We start from the raw sequence: 25,808 nt of genomic DNA on the forward strand, positions 1-25,808 counted from the left end.
GTAAGACCCTCATTCAGTCAAATCTGGGAAACTACAGTTCTTGGGCATCTTCACCAGCAAAAGGATACTTTCGAGGAAGTAAATCAACTCCCCAGTTTAAATTTTTAGGTTTCACTGGGATCCTCAGCTAAGTACTAGGCCTAAATACACAGACATTCACTTTCTTTTTTTATTGACCAAAACAAATTGTAGTAGGAAGTAGCACATAAGAAGGAAAGGAAAATAGCAATTAAGTAATAAACTTATTGAAATGGTTTTCCACTGAAATACAGGAGATATAGGACAAAGGGTCACATGTTGCCATGTGGGTGTTTTGATAAGAAAGAGCTGCATCTTAGAGATAACATGTGTGCAATATATAGCAGTTGCCAAGGTAACTACTTTTTTTTCTCTTTTTTCCCCCTTTTTTAATAGATCTGTTCCCCAAGATTCATTGTTTTCAATAGCAAAACACTCACACATGCACATGCTGTAACAAGCTGGTAAAACAAATGTTCCCAGATCTTGCATTTTGTATTTGGCTACTAAGTGGTAGTTAATGACTGATTGCTCATGATAAAGTAAGGAAAATATAACACCTCCACTACAATTCGTTGCTTAGTATGAGCACTCACAACACAAATAACCCAAATCAAAAGGAAACTAACACTCCATCTGCACCAAAATAAACTCAGCTTCTAAACTAGCTATCAAGATATTTTGCAGCAAAAATGGACACACTTCAGCTACTTTTTCCACCATTGCCAGTCAGCTCAGAAAATAGATGATTTATAATAGTAATAAGAGATATATGTTTCTGGTTAGGTAATGGCCAATTAGAGCATTAACGATCTGAGACAAAACAATAGACCTTCTACTTTTTCTAATCAGGTATAATCTGAGTCACGATGATCACCAGTTTGAAAGTTACTTGGAATGATGATGTGACCGAATAGACTCCATGGTCATCCATGGAGAAAGGACCCAGGCACTTCAACTCAACAAGTTAGCTAATTTCTAAGAACTTCCAGTATATAGTTTTACTATGAATTGTCTTCTACAAAAGCCCCAGCTCTGGAGAGAACTCATTACAAACACTTGAACAAGCCCAAATTTCAGTCTATTAGAGGGCAATGATACAGGCTTCTACTGGCAGGACACATTACACACAGTTGATGTCCTCTAATTCCTGAATAAGACCCCAGCCCAGCAAAGCACTTATGCACATGGTTAGCTTAATGGGATAATTCTTACATAGACTTCAATGAAACTAGAGGCTTGATTAAAACTAAGCAGATGGTTATGTGTTTTGTTGGATTGAGGCCTAACTGCTTAAAAGGATGCTAGCTAAGTATCTTATGCTTTTTAAGTCACTTTTCCTTCTCACTTTTGCTTGAGTCTAAACAAGAAATAGTTTTTCCATCCCAAAACATAGCTCCTTTTCCTGTCCCCAACAAACTCCATTTATTTTCATAATTTTAACTGCATTGAAGAATTGAAGCAGGCAATTGTGCCTGCTAAAACAGAATTTTCTTATCATAAGCCTTTGAGTCACAAATATGACTATAAATGCATTAATGCTGTTGTGCAGGGGCAGATCCAGGGGATGTGTAACAGTATGATTCCACCCTGCTTTCAGACCATGCTGCAGGAGCTACAGCTGGAAACCTTTTTTAAGTCCCTAAATCAGGCAAGAATCCCATCCCACCCCACCTTCTCCTCTGTGTTCAATGACATGTCCCTCCCATTCTATTCCTTTATCCCCTGCCTGTCACTACCTCTGTCCCTTCTCTCTCCAGGTGCCTTGTCATTGGGGGAGCTCCAAAGCCACTCCTGCTCCACTCCAGCTCAGTTGCACAGTGAGATGGGCTCAGGTGGGGCAGCAGCTGTGGTGGGCAGCTTCCTCCTTCCCGCCCAATCTGCCGGGGTGTTTCCCACCAGCCCAGGAGCAGGCTCAGGGAGGCTGGATCTTGCTGCTGATTCCTCCAGTGGAGCCTGCTTGCCTTCCCATGCTACCTGTCTGCAGCAGAGATGGAAGTGGGGTATCTTACCTGATTCAGGACGTTAAAAAACACCCCACAGCCCATTCTGCCCATCCTGGTGTGAGATGGGGAAACTGGGAATGAGAGTGCAGCTACCTTGAAGTGCTGGTCACTGATCCTGCACCCCTCTTACAGAACCCTCAATCCACCCACACTGCTGTGCATTATTTGTACTACATTATTACTAAATTATTATAGTACCTAGGAAACCTAACGTTGCACCAGGACCTATTAAGCTAGGCACTGAACACAAACAAAGCAAAAAGAGAGTTCCCGTCCCTTATTTCTTTCACTCTGAAGATGTGAGATAACAGCTGAAGATGTACTGATGAGAAAGCATAAGCAACCAATGAAACTGGAGTAGTTAGCATGATAGGCAGTGGTGTTAGGACACTAGCCACCAGTAACAAGAAGGAGGCTGGACCCAGAGCCCAATTCAGACCTGGACCCCATTTCAAAAGGGGTGGCAGAATGGAAGCCCTCTGAGAGCTTGCACCAAAGCAGCAGTGCCCCATGTGCTGGGATGTAAGACTCTCCAATACTCACTCCTTCTTCCCCATGTCCACCCAGGGCACCAAAATTCTTAAACGTGCCTCTGTTACCAGCCTAAGCCCTGGCAATTATTTCACAGAAACATAGAATCATAATTAGGGTTGGAAGGGACCTCAGGAGGTCATCTAATCCAATCCCCTGCTCAAAGCAGGACCATTTCCAGCTAGATCATTCCAGCCAGGGCTTTGTCAAGCCAGACCTTAAAAACCTCTAAAGATGGAGACTCTATCACCTCTCTAGGTAACCTGTTCCAGTGGTTCACCACCCTCCTAGTAAGAAAGTTTTTCCTAATGTCCAGTTTAAACCTCCCTTCCTGCAACTTAAGACCATTGCTCCTTTTTCTGTTATCTGTCACCACTGAGAACAGTCTAGCTCTATCCTCTTTTGAACTACTGTTCAGGTAGTTAAAGGCTTCTATCAATCCCCTCTCAGTCTTCTCTTCTGCAAAATAACTAAACCCTATTTCTTCAGCCTAGCTTCAAAAGTCATATGCCCCAGTTCCCTAACCATTTTCATTACCCTTCACAGAACTCTCTCCAACTTGTCCAAATCCTTTCTAAAGTGGGGCCCAAAACTAGACACAGATGTGGCCACACCTGTGCAGAATAGAGGGGAATAATTACTTCTCTCGATCTGCTGGCAACACTCTGACTAATGCAGCCCAGTATGATGTTAGGTTTCTGGCAACAAGGGCACACTGCTGACTCATAGCTATCTTATTGTCTACTGTAACCCCCAGATCCTTTTCTGAAAAGCTGCTGCCCAGCCACTCAGTCCCCAGGCTGTAGCAGTTCATGGGATTCTTCCATCCTAAATGCAGGACTTTGCACTTCACCTTGTTGAACCTCATGAGATTTCTTTTGGCCCAATCCTCCAATTTGTTTAAGTCACTCTTAATTGTAGCCCTACCTTCCAAGGTATCTTAGTTTCATAGTTTCTAGGGTCAGAAGGGACCTGAGTAGATAGTTTCATAGTTTCATAGTTTGTAGGGTCGGAAGGGACCTGAGCAGATCATCTAGTCCGACCCCCTGCCATGGCAGGAAAGAATACTGGGGTCAAATGACCCCAGCAAGATGTTCATCTAACCTCCTCTTAAACACCCCCAGGGTACGAGCCTGCACCACTTCTCTTGGAAGCTGGTTCCAGACCCTAGCTGCCCTGACTGTGAAGTAGTGCCTCCTGATATCTAACCTAAATCTCCCCTCTGCTAGCTTGTGACCGTTATTCCTGGTCACTCCTGGCGGTGCTCAGGGGAACAGGGACTTCCCCAATGCCTGCTGATCCCCCCTGACTAGTTTGTAACAGGCCACGAGATCCCCCCTCAGCCTTCTCTTTTGGAGGCTGAACAGGCTCAGGTCCCGCAGGCTCTCCTCATAGGGCCTGCCCTGCTGCCCCCTGATCATACGAGTGGCCCTCCTCTGGACCCTCTCCATGCTGTCGACATCCCTCTTGAAGTGCAGCGCCCAGAATTGGACACAGTACTCCAGCTGCGGCCTGACCAGTGCCGCATAGACGGGGAGGATCACCTCCTTGGACCTGCTCGAGATGCATCTGTAGATGCATGCCAAGGTGCGGTTGGCCGTCCTGACTGCATCCCCACACTGCCGGCCCATGTTCATCTTGGTGTCAATGATGACCCCCAGACCCCTTTCCACCTCCGTGCTGATAAGAGGGGAGTTCCCCAACCTGTAGGTATGGTGCCGCTTGTTCCTCCCAAGGTGCATCACCTTGCACTTGTCTGTGTTGAAACCCATCCTATTCTCGTCCACCCACCCTTGTAACCTGTCGAGGTCTGATTGTAGCCTGTTGCATCCTTCCAATGTACCCACGTCCCCCCACATCTTAGTGTCATCAGCAAATTTGAACAGGGTGCTTTTTACACCCTCATCCAAATCGCTGATGAAGATGTTGAACAGTGCGGGCCCGAGGACCGAGCCCTGCTAACCCCACTGCCCACATCCTTCCAGGTTGAGAAGGACCCATCCACCACCACCCTCTGGGTGCGGCCCTCCAGCCAGTTGGCGACCTATTTGACTGTGTGGGTGTCTACACCACAGCCCCCCAGTTTCTTAATGAGAATGGGGTGAGAGACAGTGTCAAAAGCCTTCCGGAAATCCAGGAAGATTATATCCACTGCTACCTCTGCATCTAATGATCTGGTGATCTGATCGTAAAAGGCCACCAGGTTGGTCTGACAGGACCTTCCACTGATGAACCTATTTTGGTTGCCCCTAACCATGCAGTCTCCTGCTGGCCCCTCCTGGATGTGTGCCAGCATAATTTTCTCGAACAGCTTGCCTAGGATCGAGGTAAGACTAACCGGCCTATAGTTTCCCGGGTCCTCCTTCCTGCCTTTTTTGAAGATGGGGACCACGTTGGCCCTCTTCCAGTCCTCCGGTACCTCACCAGAGCACCACGAGTGCTCATAAAGTTGTGCCAGGGGACTTGCAATGACCTCGGCCAGTTCCTTTAGAACTCTAGGGTGGAGATCATCCGGGCCGGCTGACTTGAATACGTCCAAACCCTCCAGAAGCTCCCTAACTAAATCCTCGCTAACCCATGGCCCAGGTGTGCCTCCCCTGGGGCCAGAGGGGGGCCCAGCAGGGAGGTGGCTGTTCTGGTCCCTACTTAGGAAGATGGAGGCAAAGAAATCGTTAAACATGTTAGCTTTGCTGTCTGGTGTGACAACCAAGTTACCCATGTCATCCTGCAAGGGCCCCACATTACCCGGGACCTTCGTTTTACCCCCTATGTATTTAAAAAAAGAAGTCTTATTGTGCTTAATCTGGGAAGCTAGTCCCAGTTCTATCTCTGCCTTGGCCTTCCTAACTACCCCCCTACATCCCCGAGCAACTACAGAATATCCCTCCCTGGTGATGACCCCTTCTTTCCACTGGGTATAAGCCTCCTTTTTGGCAAGGAGACCTTCCTGGATTCTTTTGGTGAGCCACAGAGGCTTGTGTGCTCTCCTGCTCCCTTTGATCCTTGTTGGGATTACCTTCCTTTGGGCTTGGAGGATCGTCTCCTTAAGGAGCGACCACTCTCCTTGGACACCTGGCTCCCCTCCCCCCCGGGACCTCACTGGTTCTCCAACTATCTTCCTTAGCTCGTTGAAGTCTGCCCTCCTAAAATCTAGGGCCGCTACCTTACTGCATGCCTTTGCCACCTTGCGCTGGATGGTGAATTCCAGCAGGCGATGATCGCTGTCACCCAGGTGGTCGAGCACTCACAGGCCCCTCACCAGATCATCACCCGTGGCCAGCACTAGGTCCAATAAGGCATTCCCCCTGGTGGGGCTGTGCACCTCCTGGGTTAGATGGAGGTCCTTCACTCTGGCCAAGAACCTACGGGAGTGTTCACACCTGGCTGACTGCTCTTCCCAGCAGATGTCCGGGAAATTCAGGTCCCCCATGACAACCACATCCTTAGCCTTCACAACCTCTGTGAGCTGACCCAAGAATTCCTGGTCAAGCTCTTTTCCCTGGGTGGGAGGTCTGTAGTAGACTCCCACCATTAAGTACCTTTCCCCTCGACTGCCTTGTACCCTAACCCAAAGCACTTCAGAGTGCCCATCCCCTGGCTCCTTGCTAATTAACGAGGATGTGTATTCCTCCTTAATATAGAGCGCCACACCCCCACCCCTCTTTCCTATCCTGTCCCTCGTGTACAGCCTATAGCCCTTGACATTGACCACCCAATCATGCATTTCATCCCACCACGTTTCCATAATCCTCACTATGTCCGGGCTGGTGTCAACCAGCAGGAGGGTGAGTTCCTCCTGCTTGTTGCCCATACTACGAGCATTTGTGTAGAGCATTTTAGGCCTCCTGTGGGTGTGTGTACTGACCCCCTAGTCCCAACGTTACCCTGGCCCCTCTCTATCTTACTTGTTTGATTGCTTCGCTCGTCGGTCTGGGCTGGGCTGTAGTTGTGGGTGCTGTTTGGTCTGGCAGTCTGATATTTCCTCCGCCCTTATCTTCCCCTTCCCCCGACGAGCCTAGTTTAAAGCCCGCCGGAGGAGGTCCGCCAACCTAGAAGAGAACACACGCTTACCTTTACGGGAAAGGTGGAGCCCGTTCCATCCCAGCCTGTCTCTCGTCGTGATGTGCCGGTCATGGCTGAGGAAGCCAAAGCCCTCCTCGAAGCACCATTCCTGTAGCCACCAGTAGGTTTCCGCGATGCACGTTTCATGCCGTCTGCCTCGTCCATTCACTGGCAGGATAGAAGAGAAAACCACCTGTGCACCCATCTCCTTCAGCACACACCCCAGAGCATGGTAGTCCTCCATCAGGCAATCAGGGCTCCTCCTGGCCTCATTGTTAGTACCCACATGGACTAGATCATCTAGTCCAACCCCTGCCAGGGCAGGAAAGAGTACTGGGGTCAAACAACCCCAGCAAGGTGTTCATCTAACCTCCTCTTAAAGATCACCCAGGGTAGGAGCCAGCATCACTTCTCTTGGAAGTTGGTTCCAGATCCTAGCTGCCCTGACCGTGAAGTAGCGCCTCCTGATATCTAACTTAAATCTACCCTCTGCCAGCTTGTGACCATTATTCCTAGTCACTCCTGGCAGTGCTCGGGGGAACAGGGACTTCCCCAATGCCTGCTGATCCCCGCTGACTAGTTTGTAACAGGCCACTAGATCCCCCCTCAGCCTTCTCTTTTGGAGGCTGAAGAGGTTCAGCTGCTGTAGCCTCTCCTCATAAGGCCTGCCCTGCTGCCCCCTTATCATGCAGGGGGCCCTCTTCTGGACCCTCTCCATGCTGTCCACATCCCTCTTGAAATGTGGCACCCAGAACTGGACGCAGTACTCCAGGTGCGGCCTGACCAGTGTCACATAGAGGGGGAGGATCACCTCCTTGGGCCTGCTTGAGATGCATCTGTGGATGCATGACAAGGTACGGTTGGCCTTCCTGACTGCATCCCCACACTGCCAGCCCCTGTTCATCTTGGAGTCAATGATGACTCCAAGATCCTTTTCTGCCTCTGTACTGACAAGAGGGGAGTTCCCCAACCTGTAGGTATGGTGCCGGTTGTTCTTCCCCGGGTGCATCACTTTGCACTTGTCGGTGTTGAATCCCATCCTATTCTCATCTACCCACCCCTGTAACCTGTCTAGGTCTGATTACAGCCTATTCCTCCCTTCTAGCATGCCCACATCCCCCCACATCTTAGTGTCATCAGCAAATTTGAACAGGGTGCTTTTTACCCCCTCGTCCAAGTCACTGATGAAGATGTTGAACAGTGCAGGCCCAAGGACCGAGCCCTGGGGGACCCCACTGCCCACATCCCTCAGTCGAAAATGACCCATCCACCACCACTCTCTGGGTGCGGCCTTCCAGCCAGTTGGTGACCCATTTGACTGTGTGGGTGTCGACACCACAGTCCCCCAGTTTCTTGATGAGAATGGGGTGAGAGAAAGTCCAGGAAGACAATGTCCACTGCTATCCCTGCATCTAATGATTTGGTGATCTGATCATAGAAGGCCACCAGGTTAGTCTGACAGGACCTGTCACTAATGAACCCATGTTGGTTGCCCCTAAGCATGAAATCCCCTGCTAGCACCTCGTGGATATGCACCAGAATAATTTTCTCAAAAAGCTTGCCCAGGATTGAGGTAAGACTAACTGGCCTATAGTTTCCTGGGTCCTCCTTCTTCCCCTTTTTGAAGATGGGAACCAATCGTTGTGAAGATGGATCTTAAATAGAGATCATATTAAATAGGTTCACTTTATTGTGCTTTTTTGCAATCAGAACCCCGAATCATCTAGTGCCATGATGTAATGTCATGTCTGGGTTTCTTCTTCAAATCAGTACTGGCAGCTGGCTCCACTGAAGTCAATAAAACTACTTCCATTGACTTCAGTGAGTTTTGGAACAGGTCAGAATGATTCATAATGGGAAACCACTGCTGTCTGATGACCATTCTATTGCCTCTGTTAAATGAATCTGTGACTTTGGTCCACTTCTTGGTCGACAGCTGTTCATATCTCAGAAAACACAGTTGCCACTAATTGGAATCCACAGTGCCAAAGCAAAGGTCTGAGTCAACATGGAAAATTAAATATACTCTCATTGGCACTGAAGAGGAGAGCAGAGAAGCAAATCCCTAGCCTGAGCCAGCTTTGTGTTCCACACAAGAGGTTAGTGCATTCAAATAGAAACCCCAAAACTTCGGCAGTCTGTTATGTAGATGCAGATTACCATAACAGACTATGATTGAGGTTCTAGGTCACTACAAATACTTTTTAAAATAATAAAAGTCCAACTCTACAATGTGCTGCTTATTTGATTCATGAAGCATTCTTATATGATTTAATTACTATTTTCAGGCACACTTCCAAAATTTAGACTAGCCTTGATCCTGCAAACACTTATGCTTAATGTTATGAATTCAAGCAGTCTGTCTCCTGCATGCATTAAGCAAATGTATACATGCTTGCAGGACGGGCTTGGGCTCAGGTGACTATCATTGTGATGACAGTTGCCTAGAAATTGATATATTTTGGAAGATTTTCTTTTTATTTAAAAAAATGTAACACATGCAGAAATAATGGAATTCTCCAAGGGAGTCCTAAAGAATATTTTTCAGTATCCAATATTCAATTCAATATTCTTTTGGATTTTATTTTGAATTAAGATGGTGTAAATTTATGTCTGTGCAGTTCATGTGTGTTTTTTTGGGTTCCTCCCCCACTGGGTAATTGCTATTAAAGTCATTGTAATGTTCAGTGCTTGTTTATGAACTGAGACTTTCATTTGCATGTGGGGCAAGAATATCACCGGATACAGAATGCTTTTAGTTTATAGACAGTCTCCTCTGATTTCCTCTGATTTAGCCATGTTGATTTTGGTAGTGAAGCTACTGTTGCTTAGTGATTTGATTTAATTTATCTTTTAATTCAAAAGCCTCTTTTGATCAGCTGGCTGTTTCTACCCTCAGATCAGCAGTCTGAGCTATAATATAGAAGAGCCTTTGAGCTGTGAAATGCACAGTCAGTGGTGGGAAGCTTTGTAATGAATCCTCCTGTTTAATTGCTAGTAGGACTTCTCTGTCTGTGGTTTTCTTTCTGATGGTTTCTCATCTCTGAAAGATGATTGATGGCACCGGAGACTGAAATCCTTCTCTCTCCATCTCCCACCACAGACACAGCACAGGCAGTAACACTACAATTCATACACTCCCTGACCTGGAGGGACTACATCCAGGGAGGAGAAGGTAACATCCACCATGACAATTCCCTTTCTGTCCTCTCTGTACAGATTGCTAGCCAAGGTACCAATTACCACCAGCTGAGCTAGTGTTTGTGTAATGTGTTTTTCTTGGATAACAGAAGCACTGCAGAGGAGAAAGCAGAAAAATTCACATTTTAGAGAAGAGCTATTTTGCCTTTAAAAGGGTGTATTTTTTTAAATGTGTTTTTTATTCCTTTGTTTGTTTCTCATAATCATTGGAGTAATGGTTTCATCTGCCCTACAGATAGACATTTTCAGCTGACAGAGGGATCCCCCCTGCTGTGGATAGACATGGTTATGCATTAGGAAGAAAATTTAATTAAATCCTTAATTCAACCTTTTTTTTTTACCTTAACATTTTCAACATGATGAAGTGGGCTTTATTCTGCTACTCTTTGTTGCCTTCTCAGAGTTTGCTGACTTGAGAATTTTGAACTCTGATAAGCTTGCAGAAGTTTCTCCTTCACCTCAGAACTTCCTCTGAAGCGGTAATGGAAATTCCTATGCATCATCCCTGGTCCAGCCTTTGGAATCTCCCCCATCTTCCTTTAAGGGCAATAATAGGACTACAAACCAAATGTGTCCTCTTCACAATGAAAATACACAGTGCTGCAATCAGTAAATCTTCATGCTTATACAACAGCTAGCACAAAAGGGTCCTGGTCTATGGCTGGAGGTCTGAGGCATCTCTAGAGTACAAGTAAATCATAACACTTAAAGAGTAAATACAAATCTTTATATCCAGTCACTGAACAAACACAGCACTTGTTTCCATGCAACAGAACCCTCATCCTCTGAATGTATCTTCTCCCTACCTCATGTCAACCTGTTAAATAATGTAAGCTGTCACTTTAGCCATAATGTTTATGCTCTATGAGTGATTGTGGAGCACAGTTATTAAAATAGAACCCCATTGGTACATATGTGATACATCCTCTTTGCAAAATCAGGCAAGAAACTTTGGTGTGGTCTTCCCCTACTTAATTGTCACCCTCAGGATTCCTCTTCCCAAAGGAAAATGTCTGTGTGAGAGAATGAACTCCAGCTCCCATCCTTGGTGTAGCATGGCCCAGCTAAGTAGAATGAAGGCAGACTGATGTTACACTCTATCTACTAGCACAGCAGAGACTGCAAAATATAACACAGAAGAGCTAAGCTGTAGTGGAAAGCTAGACTGGTACTAGAAAGAGCTGAGATCAGGATGACTCAAACAACTTTTCTTCACTCCTTTGCTGCACTAGTGCAGTTCTAGTATAGCCAAGCTACTGGTCCTTGGTTTCTCAATAAAGCTGAAGTTCTGCAGACAGCATTGAGGCTTTGCCCAACCTTTTTTGTGGACACGGAGCACTTTCACTGATTTTCTTTCTGTTCTTAGAATAATAGCAAGAAGCTCAGTAAAACTAAACACTATGTATGTAGCTCATCCACTCGTTTCCTTGCAGTAGCATCACTGTCTTCCCAAAGCTTGGTCGCAACGCACTGGATACATAACCAAAGCCATGCTTTCATAGAGGGCTGAAAATCCTCTCACAAAGATCACAGGCTTCAGAAGTCACTATCACACTTAGGGCTTTAGCTTCTGCCTTGATTATCAAACAACTTATAGACAGACAAACCTGAATTGGTGCATGCAGCTATTGAGGATTCTAGTCTGGCTTCCAGTAATTACTGAAAGGAACTACTTCAGAATGCCAGCTCTGTGGAAATATGTCCAAGTTTAAGTGTTGGTGAAATTAAATGTCATGTTACTCATGTTCTTCTGCACAGTAAAAAAAACAATCTAGTGAATGCTAGTCAAGCTGCTTTCAGCCATAAACATCTCGAATCACAGAAGAATGTTATTTAGTCATTTACATTTTAGAAATGGGTGTGTTTTTACTGTGATATGTTGTGCTGGGACTCAATGCAAATTTCCTGTTTTCAGATGCTTGTGTCTTGTGAGCCTTTAGAGCGATTGGCTTAAAATTTGGAACACTTATCTCTGCATTTCATGCCTCCAGTATATCAATTTAAGCTTTGTGAAATTTGCTTCAGTTATTTCATTTAAATTCCAGCCTTGCAAGTGTGCCAAAAAAATTGAAGAAAATTTTGAATGCAGCGAACAGTAGGGCTAAGTGAAGAAGGTTGATGTTTAGAGCATTATAGAGAAAAAAAAGCAAATGTATTGAGTTCTACTTTCTTAAACATGTCTGCAAAACTTTCTATTTCCTTTCACCTTATTAAAACATCACCATTAATGACTATTTATACAACACACAGTGCAGGAACAGATTTCTAAAAGAGGTATCTACCATACATATAGTGTGCAGCTGAAGAGTAAAGAAGGTATTACAGAGTAGCTGCACCTGGTAATGATAAGCGTATTTACTTGGAATTGAAAGGTCTGGTACGTCACAACCTTCGTGTGGAACTCAATCCTTTTCTGAAGTCTGCAAAAGTTCAAGACCCCTTTAAAAGGGCATATTTATGGATTCCTTTGCATTTTTGTTTGTAATTAGGAAACAAAGCACAAGTACAAAACTACCAAGAAAAAGATGACACTATGGAACGTCCAGCCTGATCTGCATAAGGACAACCAGAATACTGGCAAGAGAGTCTGTTCACACAAGATTTCTGACTTGGCTTACAGATTCTATCTATAGATAGCTATGATATGTTCCCCTATATGTGTAAGCACCTAATAATTTTAATTCATTTATTTAATTTCAATACCCCTGTTTGGGAAGACAGTGCATTCTATAGAGAGGGCACAGACGAACAGAGAAACCAAAGCCTGGATCCTGAAAGGAAAGAAGATGCAAAACTCTACTGGGTGTTAGAAAGCTAGCTTTGGAATCTTTTTCATAGATTCCTAACAGGAAATTTGGGCTCCTATAATCAGAAAAAAAAGGAATCTAACCTAACCCTGCTCCAGCAGCTGCAAAAAGAAGCCCCTAGATTCTTCATGTCATCAAACCATCCATCTTCTTCTGAAGGAAGAGGCTTGCATAGGAACTCAGTTGATTATTTGAAACAAATCTCTTTAGACTTCTGAGGTTAATCCAATATTGGAGTGTTGTCAAATTATATAAGAACCGTCACAACCAGTATTGAATCCAAGATCAAGAGAAATACCATGGCTTGTATTTCTCCAACACACTGGAATCCTTCCAATAGATAACCTTGCTCTGCCACAGTATATATCTACACCAACCCAGAAGCAGCTGTGGAAGTCTATATATCAGGTATAGGAGTGTACCTACAGTTCCCATGTGCTGGTGAAGTAATCAAGCCCATTTGAGACATTGCAGCATTTGCTGTATTTCAGTGAGAAATGAACCCATGAACTGTGGACTCAGAAAGTGTCCTGATAAAAGCATTGGCAAACTCTTATTGAGTTACTGGGAGTTAACAGGAGCAGGTTCCTTTACAACCTAGAAAGGAAGTAACAGCTGAAAATAACAGCACTTAAACATGTTAAGTTATATTTTGACTTTTTTTGACTAAGATTCATATGTGACTAATGAAACACTAGTGTTTGCATATCTTACCTAGTCACCTTTTGTGTGCACCTCACAGCAGACTACACTGCAGTTTCTGATCATTGATTTAGATTTCTTGAGATACCTTTTGGGTATGCTTTAAAGAAAAAATTCACATAGTAACATTTTATTCTTTAATCTATCCCTGTCGCTGATAGTCAGAATCCCTTTCATACCCCTAAATTTCTCTGTATTACAGAGAAAGATAAAGTACCATAGATAAGTATACAAGTTTTAGGTGTGGTTTTATAATGCATACATAAAGAAAGGAACATAGATATTTAGCACACGTAAGATCACACACAGATACTGGTGCAGTAGCATTATATGTCTGTACATAGCTACTTAACACAGTACTACCATTCAGTGAGTGATCCACATGTGCACTAGCTGGTGTAGAGAGTTTTCAAACACTAAGGCTTGCTGGGGTATTTAGTCCAGAATTATTATAACAACGTATTGTCATAATCCCAGAGCTGCAGAGATGCAGTCTAAAAGCGTTTTGAGACTGGATGGAATTGCTTCATAGTCCTACTCCTAGCATGGTCTCTTAATGGGTCGTCACACCAAGACCATTAAGTTCAATACAGGACACTTCTGAAATTGACTGTGCTGCCCCAAAACCAGGCCCATAGCGGGAGTGGGGGAACCAGAGTATAACAACCATTTTCTGCAGTCTTGCATACCACTGGCAATACTATCTTTTGCAAATCCCAGTGGTCTCAATGGGATATGGAAGGCAGCAGGAGAGGGGGGAACCATTTCTATGCTGTACTAACTGGAAGACAGAAGCTGGCATGAGGAGGAGCTCTGCTACACTTCTAAAGATAGGGCCTGAATGCCACTCCCATTGGGCCTCTGAAGACAAACTATATTGCTATGTCACTGAAAGTAAATTCCCTAACACCCCAACACCAGCAGCCTTCCCCTCCATGCCCACTTTCTGAGGTGGTTCATAGGGCGAGGATGCAGTTTGTGGAATGTGAAGAAAAATACTGACTTATCTCCAGACACAGCACAACAATAGATTTAGATTAAAGCCACTACTTCAGAATTTCCTCCAGTTGCTGAAAAGGAAGCTCAGATATGAGGAATAGAGTACTGATTGTATCCTTTCTCCTTGCCGACAAAAGAACTGCCAGCTGTTTCCACTGCTTAGTCTGGATGTGTTCCATTGTTCAGCGCAAGGGATCAAAGTAGCGGTTTATAGCATATTTAATGGCCAAACATACTGACACTGTTCTCACAAACACAATGTTAACAAGGAGGCCCATTAATGATTTCTTTGTCTGGTCACATTAATGAGTACAAATGCCAGTGTGGATAGAACTATTATGAGTGAAATTGCTATTGTGGTAACTTGCATAGTTTAGGGAAGATGTTGAAAGTAAACCTGGGAGAAATGTGCATTTGTGTGATAGCAATTCTATTCAGGTCAAGATGTCCTAAAATGAAAAGGGAGGTAAAAGAAAAGATGTACTGTACCAAGAGATAAAACCAAACAAACTTGTAATTACAACCAGTAAGTTATCTACTGTCATAATTTGAACTAAGCGCTGTTTACTGCTTTTCACAGACTTTACATGGGGAAGGTTTACTGATCAGTAGGGAACAAGAACACTAAGATAGCAAATAACTTCATGATTGGATATATCATTTACAGAGTTTATTTATTCTTCTGTCTCATATAAAGACTGTCTTGGACAATCTGTCCTTGGAGAGAGCACTAGCTTTGCATAAACAGCATGTTGTGTCACAACAGCATCTCAATAGGAGAGTGTTCCAAGCAAAGCGAAATCCCAGATTGCAAGACAGTGATAAGATAAGAAATGGTATCAGAGAATCTGGGCAGTCACCAATCAAGGAGGAACAAAACAATATGAGACAAAACAGTAAGTTCCTGAAATCTGACACCTGTTTTATCAGCAAATTTAGCACCTAATTACAACAAAAAATAAAAACAAAAACAGTCAGCAGTCTCATAAAGAATCTTTTTCGGTTTGTCTACAGGATTTATATGCATGGTTAGTGCCTGTGGAGATCTTCTGCAATCACGTATGCATAGTACAAAGTTACATGCCTGTCATGGTGAAAGATGAGTAACTTGGGATGGGTAAACCATGTCACATCATAAAGAATCATCCCAAGTCTGTACTCAGATCCTAAATCAAACCTTTTTTTTTTCTTTTAATGTCTTAAATTAAAAAAAAAGGATGTGTGAATTGTGCAAGAGTTTAAAAGGAGCTCTGTAAAGGAAAAATGCATGGATCTATATGGTTCTGGGCTTCTGTACAGTGTACAAGGGAAGCTTGAATAGGGCTTGAAGTTGCTTTTGTTTTTCAGGAGGAAGCAAACTACTTGTTTGGTTGATTTTTTTTCCCTTTACTTCAAAAATATCAGGTAGGACTTTTATCTGATACTTTTATGCTTTCAATGCCTGCTTCCCAGTTTTGCTGGAAAACTGCTTGCAAACTGCAGGATTAAGTACTGGGTGTTCTTCTAAGCCTTCAATTAAAGCGTCACCACTGGTGAAGGCTTAGCAAAAACAGATTTTCTCCCAACTGTCCAGTTTTTAGTCATTTATGAAGTCTTAAGAAAAAGTGGTTATAAATTGGGACAGAACTTCTAACTGGAAAATAAAAAAAGGAAAATTTTAAATGCAACTTTTATGTCACCATGAAAGAAGCCAGCTGTTTTCTCCAGCTCTGCAATCTACTTGGGATTTTCCAGTTGCTACAGATTTTACATGAAAGGTGCACAGGTGCTCTGGTGATAGATAGCAGTGTAAAAACCTAAGACAAGTACATATCTCCCCAGCCCTGTGGGGATTTTTTTGAACTCCATGTTCTTCAAATGAAATGATCCAGCTGCTGGGAAGATTTCTGCAAATAAGAAGAGTTTTCTTTATAATTAATTCTCTAGACAGCTGTGACCTCTGCCACATTTGATGTCCTCCAGGAGCTGCAGAGATGCAGTCTAAAGCCTGGGATTGCTTTGTTGTCTACTCCTAGCATGGTCTTTTAATGGGCCATCACACCAAAGCCATTAAGTTCAATGCAGGGTGCTTCTGAAATTGATGCAACTGCGCAGAACCAGAGTAACTAACCAGCAGTGAAAAAATCTGCAGCACTCATCTATTTAAAACCATTGACTGATGAATGCATGCCTTGTTGTGTAGTACTTACTTGTACCCGTGCTGCATGAGTCAGTCTGAGACAGGTACATTTATTGCCTGTCATAAAACATTAAGAAAATTGCAAAGCTTGAGTCTAACATTTTTCCTCCCTCTGGAAAGTATTGCATGTTGTTCTGCTTCATCTGGAAACATTGGTCATTTAAAGATTTATTATTGAAAAGTTGAAATATTTTTAAGCTAAATGTAATTAAAAACTCATTATTATTAATATGTGTGTTTAAAAAAAAACCTGGAAAAGTTCCAGTAATAACTGAAATTTGTCAAACAGCTGCCTTCAACAAGAAATAGCTACATGTAGGAAAAATATCATATAAAATAGGTATCTATTTGCATTTTCCAATCTTCTCCTATGCCTAATCCATTACAGTCTCATTTGTCTGCTGCCTTCATCCCCAGAATAAATCTAAAATGAGTACCATGAAATACTGGGCTGTTAGTCTGTAGTTGTTGAAGGCATTTGTGCTAAGGAGAAGCTAGCTTTTATTCTCTTGTTGCTACAGAAAACAAAGTATCTCATCTCCCTAAAATAAATGAGTACTTATGGTTATTTTTCTATATATATATAAGTATGCAAATCTATCATACATGTAAGCAGATGCAAACTATGATATCCATGTGACAAAATGAGAAGACTCATCAAAATCGGCACTCGTCATGCACCCCAATGAGCACCTCCATAGCTTTTTAAGTGAAGAGGTTTTTTTCTAATGTGTCTGAGTTTTTGTGGGGGTTGTCATCAATCTGTGTGTTAACAACAGGAGTCTGAAACTTCTGTTCCAGCAATTTATTAGCCTAATAATATCAGAGATACCATACAAATGAAGCCTAATTAAAAATAATTTTCCACTTCCAGTATTAACTTCCCTGTCAGTTTTTGTTAATATCCATTTAACACAAACACCACCACCCCTAAAAAAAAAACAAAGAAAGGCTACTTTATTAAAACGTCACAAAATTATTCTTTCAGTCAAAAGAGGTACAAGTTCACAACCAATATGGTAGCTCCAAAGACCCCTTCAACAAAATCAGGTGTACTATGCCTGATATTCCAAAGGTAAAACAGTATTCTGGCCTTCTATATGCCTTAAAAAGGTTGTTGGCAATAGAAACTGAGCTTACAGTCTCAGCATAGACTCTTACCAGGTCCTGGTGCTTAGTATATTTTCCCTTCTTTAAGAATAAATAGATTTTTTTGTGCCTGCACATTCAAGTTAAATAAAGATTTGTGTTCCTCACTCTCTCTAGACCCTATCTCAGACTCTATAAAGGCAGATAGCTGTAATAAGTCTGGAAGAATGACACTCTCACTTCCACTTCTGCCTTGTCTTCAGTTCTATTTCAAGAAGTGAAGTGTCATACAGTCAAAACTGAGATTTCAGGATGTGATGTGAAGTCATAGGCATTAAAATTGGTGAGGTGACTGGTGTCAGTGTGCACAGTCCGGGCTGTAGACAACCCCGGGTAATGTGGTACATTTGCAGAACTTCAAGCATTTTCTTTTCCACACCTTAAAAGACTCTAGAAAGCTGCAGAGGAAGCTACCATGTCTGAGGGCCTGGGATGTGGCTACATGTTACAAGAAAAAGAAAAATATCCTGCAGCAAGAAAAGAGTCAGTGAAAAATATGGCTGAGGTAAGAATTTATCTAGTTTAGATTCTGTGGTCCTGTTTTAATTCCAGTGAACTGATAAATTAACTCACCTGATTGCTTAGATGTACCAAAAAGCTGAAACAAAGATAACAAAATTCTAGTAAATCTATGCGTAAAAGTAAAGTACTATCTCTGGCTACATCCAGATGAACACAGCCACGTGGTGCCACAAACCACACATGCAGCTGTTTTCTGTGCTGCAAGGTACACAGGTGGGAGAAGGGGAGGTTGGACCCAGGGAGATCCCAGGGTCAAAAAAACCTATGCAAAAACAAAACAAAACCAAAAAACACAACAACGGAGCATGGCACATGGGGGCAGTGCATGCCAGTGACATACCATGGCTCTCTGGCACCCAGGGGCCAATGCTTCCATCTGCACACACACCTACACCCCTGTCCTTCTCGTAGCAATATTTAAAGTCATGTCGCATAATAAGAACTCTGAAGGGCCTGGCTGCCCTCCCCCCTACCCCCTGGCTGATGCCCAGGGAGCATGGCCCCTCTCGCCCCCCTGTCGGTCCACCACTGGCACACGCCACCCAAAATCAGAGCCTGGCTGGCTGAAGCCACACTCCGGCTGCCGGCCAGGCTCTGAGCAGGAGGATCACCACTGCTGCAGCCCCAGGAGGCCTCCAGGCCTCCAGGTAAAGCTGCTGGGGCCAGCCCAGCGCTAGCTTTCCCTACCCTACCTGGGGTAAGCTGCTGCACTCCAGAGGGCACTAGTACAGGCAGGCATTCCCTAGGGACAAGGAGCAGAGGATCAAGGTGTGCCGCTACTTCTTTTCCCCAGGGAAACAAATGTCCATGCTTGTGTGGACATGGCCTTTAGGGGCAAAGGTCTGACACTGCATATTTTAGGCTGAGCCCTACAACAAAGCATGGGCAACTGTGTCAGGCCTTGTCTACATAAGAAATTTTAACTGCTTTAATTATACCAGCATAATTGCACCCCATCTAATGGGGACGTAGTTATACCAATGTAAAAGTGTTTTTAGCCTCATATTTTATTCTCTGCATTATTTATTCTCTACTGGTATAACTTATTTTCCTTTTGGGAATGATATATACCATCCTAGTAAAAAAGTATCATTGGCTGCATCTACATGAGACGCTGACTGCACAGTAGCTCATTATAACTGTGCAGTAGCGTCAAATGGCACTAAGCGTGATGTGACACTACTGCATAGTAGTAACAAGCTACTGCAGTGAACATCACCAAAAAGCTGTTCAGGGATGCTACTGCACAGTAACATTGGATACTGCACAGTCACTTAGTACTTGTGTATGCAAGTGCTAAATGACTGTGCAGTAACAAGTGTGCAGTCAGCATCTTGTGTAGATGCAGCCATTGTATGGAGGAAAGTTATTGTGGATTCAATGCTTTAAGCTCCCAAGAAAGCTAAACACTCCTCTCCATAATAAATAAGAGTCCTAACAGAATAATCTACTTCACTGCCTCACCCGGACATTATCTTCTGACACACATTTCAATGATTCTCCCCTCCCCAGGCTAAATGGTCTTGTACACCAATGATACAGAGCTCAGTCCTTCAGTTCCTGCATCAGTAATTTTCTTCCCACCTCCAAAGGTTTTCCCCTTTCTGAGACAAAGGTGAGGAGGACATCTCCCATCAACTTTAGAATGTAAGTTTAGTGGAAATTATAAATTGGTGGAACCAAGTTCTACCCTGCTTCCTCCCCAAACTGTCCTTTGTAACAAATGGACTGGAACTAGAGGCAAGAGCATGTGCCTGGAACTATGCCATGTGACCCAACTCAGGATTCTGGGGAAGATACCCAGTCTCATGAACAGGACAGTAGCCACTGACTTCAATAGTTAGTCACAATATTAGTTTCAGTCTGAGAGGTAATGGACATTCATTACTTCCTGTAATGAACTGGCAATCCTGGTGGCTATGTGGCATCATTGTACCGGCAGTCATTGCTGCTCATTATGTGATTTCATTCCAGTCTCACTCTTCGTGTTTTAGGTATGTATATAATTCATCAGTCCCAGCTCCTGGCTTCTGGCAAAGAACAACTGTCAAAGAAACCAACCATTTTTCTCCACGTTTTCAGTGACATGCTGAGCAGCTACCTATGGCACCAGTTCATAAAGACACCTCTCTTGTTTCATCTCTAACTACCTGTCAAATGTAAAAAGCTCTCAAAACCAGAGACATTTTGTAAGCTTTTTTTTTTTTTTTTAAATACTCTCATCTTATCAGATTTTTGCTGGCCACACCATACTTGACTAAACCTTTGTCAGCCTGGCCCCTACAAAATATCTCCTGGGAATGGTTGTGGTTTTCATTCACCCTGGGACCAATATAATTAAGCAATCTATCAACTGTGAAGGTTGCTAGGAAGTAATGTTTCCTTGTTGTCTTGACCTTGGTGTTTTGGATGCTCTGATCTAGGCTGTGATGGATATACTAGCTGTAACTGTTCCCTCAAGGTTGTGGGCATTTTTGTGCACCAGAGACAAGAACAACAATAACATTTATATTCTTCAAATTACCTAACATTCTGCCATTTATCTGCAGTCTCTCCATAGAGCTCTGTCCTACAGTATTATTTGAAATGGTATTTTAGCACAAATGATGCAGGAAAAGAAATGTCTTACTTCAAGCCAGATTTTTTTTCCCTTGTTCCAACTGCTCGCTGTTAATTTTACCCAGTTCCTAAGGTCAGGTGACCTAGAACCACAGCAAGGATTTCACTTTGCAGAAGTGCAGGAGTTTCTGTTCATTGGCAATGGTTTTTCACCACTAAGAACTCACATTTGGGCATTTTTCATCACAGTAAAAAGCTTTTAAATACAAAGTAATAAGAGGTTACTTAAATGGGAGCTCCCTGCACTTCATCCTGGAAGAAGGTTTTAAATCAAAGCAATGTACAAAAATGATGGATATGTATATGTTCCCTCAGAGAGCAAGGTAGCTATGGAAGTTTCTCCAGTAATGTCTGCTGCAGTAGAAACAATGCCTGCGTTGATGATGGCCCAGATCCTGGGAGGATCTTTTGACTGCCATAGGTCTCCATGGCAAATTTACTGTTTACTTAGACTGAACTTTGCCCCACAGTCACATTGGTTCTGGATTGTGGGGGCTTTTGCCTCCCTTGATAGTGGAGGAGTGAGGCCCACTACCTAGGATCTCTTGAGCATATATTAATATATTTTTACAGAAGCAAGATGTTGGCTGCCATGGTCCCACAGCTTTACCTGTAACACCCCTAGGGTGTTATGTCTTGTGTTTGTGTCAGACTTGTGTACTTTGACTAAGATTACTAAATTATGGATTTGTATAGAATGGTTTAGTTAGGGATGATCCTATCTCAAGCAGGGGGTTGGATTAGATGACCAACTGAGGTCCCTTTCAGCCCTACTTCTCTATGATGCCATGAACACTGAGATCTGGTTTTCACCTAAACAGCTTAAGGAAAGTAGCTCTCTATATCTTTTCTCAAGAAACCAAGAGGGAAAAAGGAACCTATCAAGACTCAGGTAACCCAGAAGAGCTTAATTCAGTTTCAGTCTGAGCAAAGGTTTGGAAAAATGTCTATTCTAACCAAATAAATTCACCTTTTCCTAATTGTAATTCCTCTTATGAATATTAGAGCTGACTGAAATGGAGTTAATTTTTCTTGACAGATTATTGCAATCTTAGCATTGTGTCCTTCCTCTGAACACTTAACTCTATCTTATCTATGTTCATGAGGTTGGGCATCTTGTTTATTGAGCTCAACAAATATTCTGGGTTGTCCCTAGGGCCTCACAGGTCTGGGAAACTTACAATACCTCTGTGAATTACTGCAGCCATATAAGATATATTTTACATTTTATGATTGCTTAGTATACTCTGAGCATGCTTAATATGGGCAATAAAAATATGCAATGCCTTTATAGGGCTACATATCAAATAATTCATGGATAAGTAAATCATGTAAATCATTTTTCAAATTGTCATTAAATGCTCTATATTTAAAGCAAACACAGGGAGAAATATTAAAAACTTAGCTTTGAAAACTGAAGGGAGACCATCAACTCAAAAAGCATATTTTTTTCCAGAAAGGCTAGTATCTGTTTTAGTTATGCCAAAGAATACTGTAGGGGAAAGAAAAATAACCTTCATTTCAAACAGGTTGTTTACTTTGTCCATTTGACAGTACTTCATATGTAGTCATTTATTTAGTCAATTTTTTTTCTTTGCTGAAAAGCCTCTTATTAATCAGGGACTGGAAATGTTCTTTCTTTGATTAACTTTATAAAACATTTCCAAGATATACCAGACCAGATCCTCATATAATGTGGATCTGGTCTATTTGTTGCTGACAGAAAAGGGAAAGATGCTAGGAAACAATTCTTCCAGGATTAGTATAAGAAATACTGTGCTTCTCTGAGTGAAGATCTAATGACACAATGGCTAGTAAGGTAGCCAGAGTCACTGGTGGGACAAGTTGTCACTAGGTGGGATTTAGTGTGTAGAATACACCAATGATTCTTAATTCATTGTGCTAGATTTGGGATCTACCCAGGTACCATACTGTTTTATAATCCCTCTGGAGTCCACACTACACCAGGGTACTCAAGGAGATGGTGAGCGTCATAGCCCAGCGCCTGCCACGGATCTTTGAAAACTCCTGGCGCTCTGGTGTAGTGCCCGAAGACTGGAAGAAGGCCAATGTGGTGCCGATCTTCAAGAAAGGGAGGAGAGTGGATCCGGCTAACTACAGGCCCATTAGTCTGACTTCTATCCTGGGGAAGATCTTAGAAAAGTTTATTAAGCAGGCCATCCTTGATGGACTGGCCCAGGCTAACATTCTAAGGGACAGCCAGCACGGGTTTGTTGCGGGTAGGTCTTGTTTGACCAATCTCATTTCCTTCTATGACCAGGTGACTTATCACCTGGACAAGGGAGAAGAGATTGATGTCATATATCTTGACTTCAAAAAAGCTTTTGATCTGGTATCCCATGATCACCTCTTGGCCAAACTGGCCAGTTGTGGCCTTGGCTCCACCACGATCCGCTGGCTGGGAAACTGGCTCTGTGGTCGGACCCAGAGGGTTGTAATTGATGGCAGTCACTCATCATGGTGCCCTGTGACCAGTGGGGTCCCTCAAGGCTCTGTCCTGGGACCCATACTGTTTAACATCTTCATTAATGATGTGGACATTGGAGTCAGGAGTGGACTGGCCAAGTTCGCCGATGACACCGAACTTTGGGGCAAAGCATCCACGCCAGAAGATAGGCGGATGATCCAGGCTGACCTGGACAAGCTCAGCAAATAGGCAGACGAGAACCTGATGGTGTTTAACACCGAAAAATGCAAGGTTCTCCACCTTGGGAGGAAAACCCTGCAGCTTCCTTATAGGCTTGGCAGTGCTACGTTGGATAGCACTACAGAAGAAAGAGACTTGAGGGTCATCATTGACCACAGGATGAACATGAGCCTGCAATGCAATGCTGCGGCTAGTAAAGCGACCAAAACACTGGCTTTCATCCATAGATGCTTCTCGAGCAAATCCCGGGACATCATTCTCCCCTTGTACTCGGCCTTGGTGAGGCCGCAGCTGGAGTACTGCGTCCAGTTTTGGGCTCCACAACTCAAAAAGGATGTGGAGAAGCTTGAGAAAGTCCAAAGGAGAGCCATGTGCATGATCAGAGGTCAGGAAAACAGATCTTACAATAATAGGCTGAGAGCCATGGGACTCTTTAGCCTGGAAAAGCGCAGGCTCAGGGGTGATCTGATGGCCACCTATAAGTTTCTCAGGGGTGACCACCAGGATCTGGGGGAACGTTTGTTCACCAGAGCACCCCAAGGGATGACTAGGTTGAACGGTCACAAACTCCTGCAAGACCGTTTCAAGCTGGGCATAAGGAAGAATTTCTTTACTGTCCAAGCCCCCAAGGTCTGGAATAGCCTGCCATCGGAGGTGGTTCAAGCACCTACATTGAACACCTTCAAGAGTAAATTGGATGCTTATCTTGCTGGGATCCTATGACCCCAGCTGACTTCCTGCCCTTTGGGCAGGGGGCTGGACTCGATGATCTCCCAAGGTCCCTTCCAGCCCTAATGTCTATGAAATCTATGAAATCTATGAAATACCAGCAACAGCCACAGCAGTGCCTTTCTTCATCTTTGCTTTGCCAGAAAAGTATAATCCTTCATCCAGAATGTAAGCATAACCACCAGTGTATTTCAGCAACCTTTTATGTCCCTTGCCAGATGCATCTTAAGATCACAGGACCATAGGAAAGTATGGTTAGGAGGAATCTCATGAGGCCATCTAGTCCAGCCCTCTCCTCAAGGCAGGAACATCCATGACTACACCACTCCAGCCAAGGGTCTGTCCAACCTGGCCTTGAAAACTTCCAGTGTTGGAGATTCCATAAATTCTCTGGGTCACCTATTTCAAAGTTTGACCACCCCCATACTCTGACAGTTAGTACCTCCTAATCTCCAACATAAATTTCCCCTGCTGAAGCTTGAGGCTGTTGCTCCTAATTCTGTATGACTGTCCTTGGGTATACTACTGACTTCTTGTGGAGAGAGAAACTTGGCATGCTCTTCCAACTGTCTGATACCCTATAATCTTGCCTACCACACCTTGTTCTTCAAATGGTTACAGAACTTCAGCATGCCTGAGGGAGGGGTGACTAATATTTACTCTCTGCACCAAAGTCTCTCAGGCCTGGCTAGCCCACCCAGCAATCTTTTGGGTCTGGCTCACCCATCCAACAGTCTCCCAGGGCCTGGCTTGCCAATTGGGGTTTACCAGCTTGTGAGTCCACACATACTGCTTGGTATTTCCACTAGCAGAGCTCCTGCCTCTAAGCTGCTTCCTCCCTCACTGCTTGTGGCCAGGCCTCTTATACTCCCTGGGGGAGGCATGGTCTTCACACTGGGCTGGCATCCTTAAAGATACAGTCCCTCTTTATATATAATAGGGGTATTACACCTTTCCCCTGCACCCACAGAAAATAGCCTATCTCCATCCTTTCTGTTCTTACCTTTCAGGTATTTGAAAATTGTTGTCCTCATCCTGGAAGGTCTGCTGCCTCCCAGGGGCCCATATCTGGGATGTAGGGGAGAGGATCCCAAAGCTTATCTGGCCCTCCAACCACTACCCTATGCTCCTTATTCATGTGGGCAAGAATGACATGGCTCAGAGCAATCCCAGCTGGGTCATAAGTGGCTACAGTGCTCTGGAAATGGGCTTAGGGGGTTGGGAGTGCAGGTGGTCTTTTCCTTGATCCTCCTGGTTATGGGTCATGGGCTGAGGAGGGAGAGAAGGATTGACGTAGTCAACCAAAGACCACACCGCTGGTGTCATCATAAAGGCTTTGGCTTCCATGACCACAGTCCACTCCTTCATGAGAGAAGCATTGGTCTTCTGGGAAGAGAAGGCCTCCACCTCACTTCACCGGGGAGGAAGCTCTTTTCAGCCAGAATGGCTGACCTGCTCGACTGGGCTTTAAACTAAGCCCGCCGGGGGATGGGTGGACAACCACCAAAGCAATCCCACTAGGCAACTTCTGCAAAACCACCAGGTTAGGGCACTCAAGGGAATCCACTCCCACCCCAACCCTGGAACGATGTTCTCCTGGGAGTGCAAGGAAGTCT

The 25,808-nt window shown here is 43.8% G+C and overlaps 1 long non-coding RNA gene across 1 annotated transcript in view; it reads right to left on the reverse strand.

The window, feature by feature from the left end:
- The window catches only part of LOC149875269 (uncharacterized), a 228,116-nt gene that overhangs the window by 17,755 nt on the left and 184,553 nt on the right, over positions 1-25,808 (reverse strand). Inside the window, exon 2 of the long non-coding RNA XR_016440018.1 lies at positions 6,627-6,785. This is a non-coding gene — a long non-coding RNA (uncharacterized LOC149875269). The remainder of the gene's footprint in view (positions 1-6,626; positions 6,786-25,808) is intronic.

The sequence above is a fragment of the Crocodylus siamensis genome, chromosome 1, assembly GCF_052110815.1.
Source record: "Crocodylus siamensis isolate JL-2025a chromosome 1, ASM5211081v1, whole genome shotgun sequence".
NCBI lineage: Eukaryota > Metazoa > Chordata > Crocodylia > Crocodylidae > Crocodylus > Crocodylus siamensis.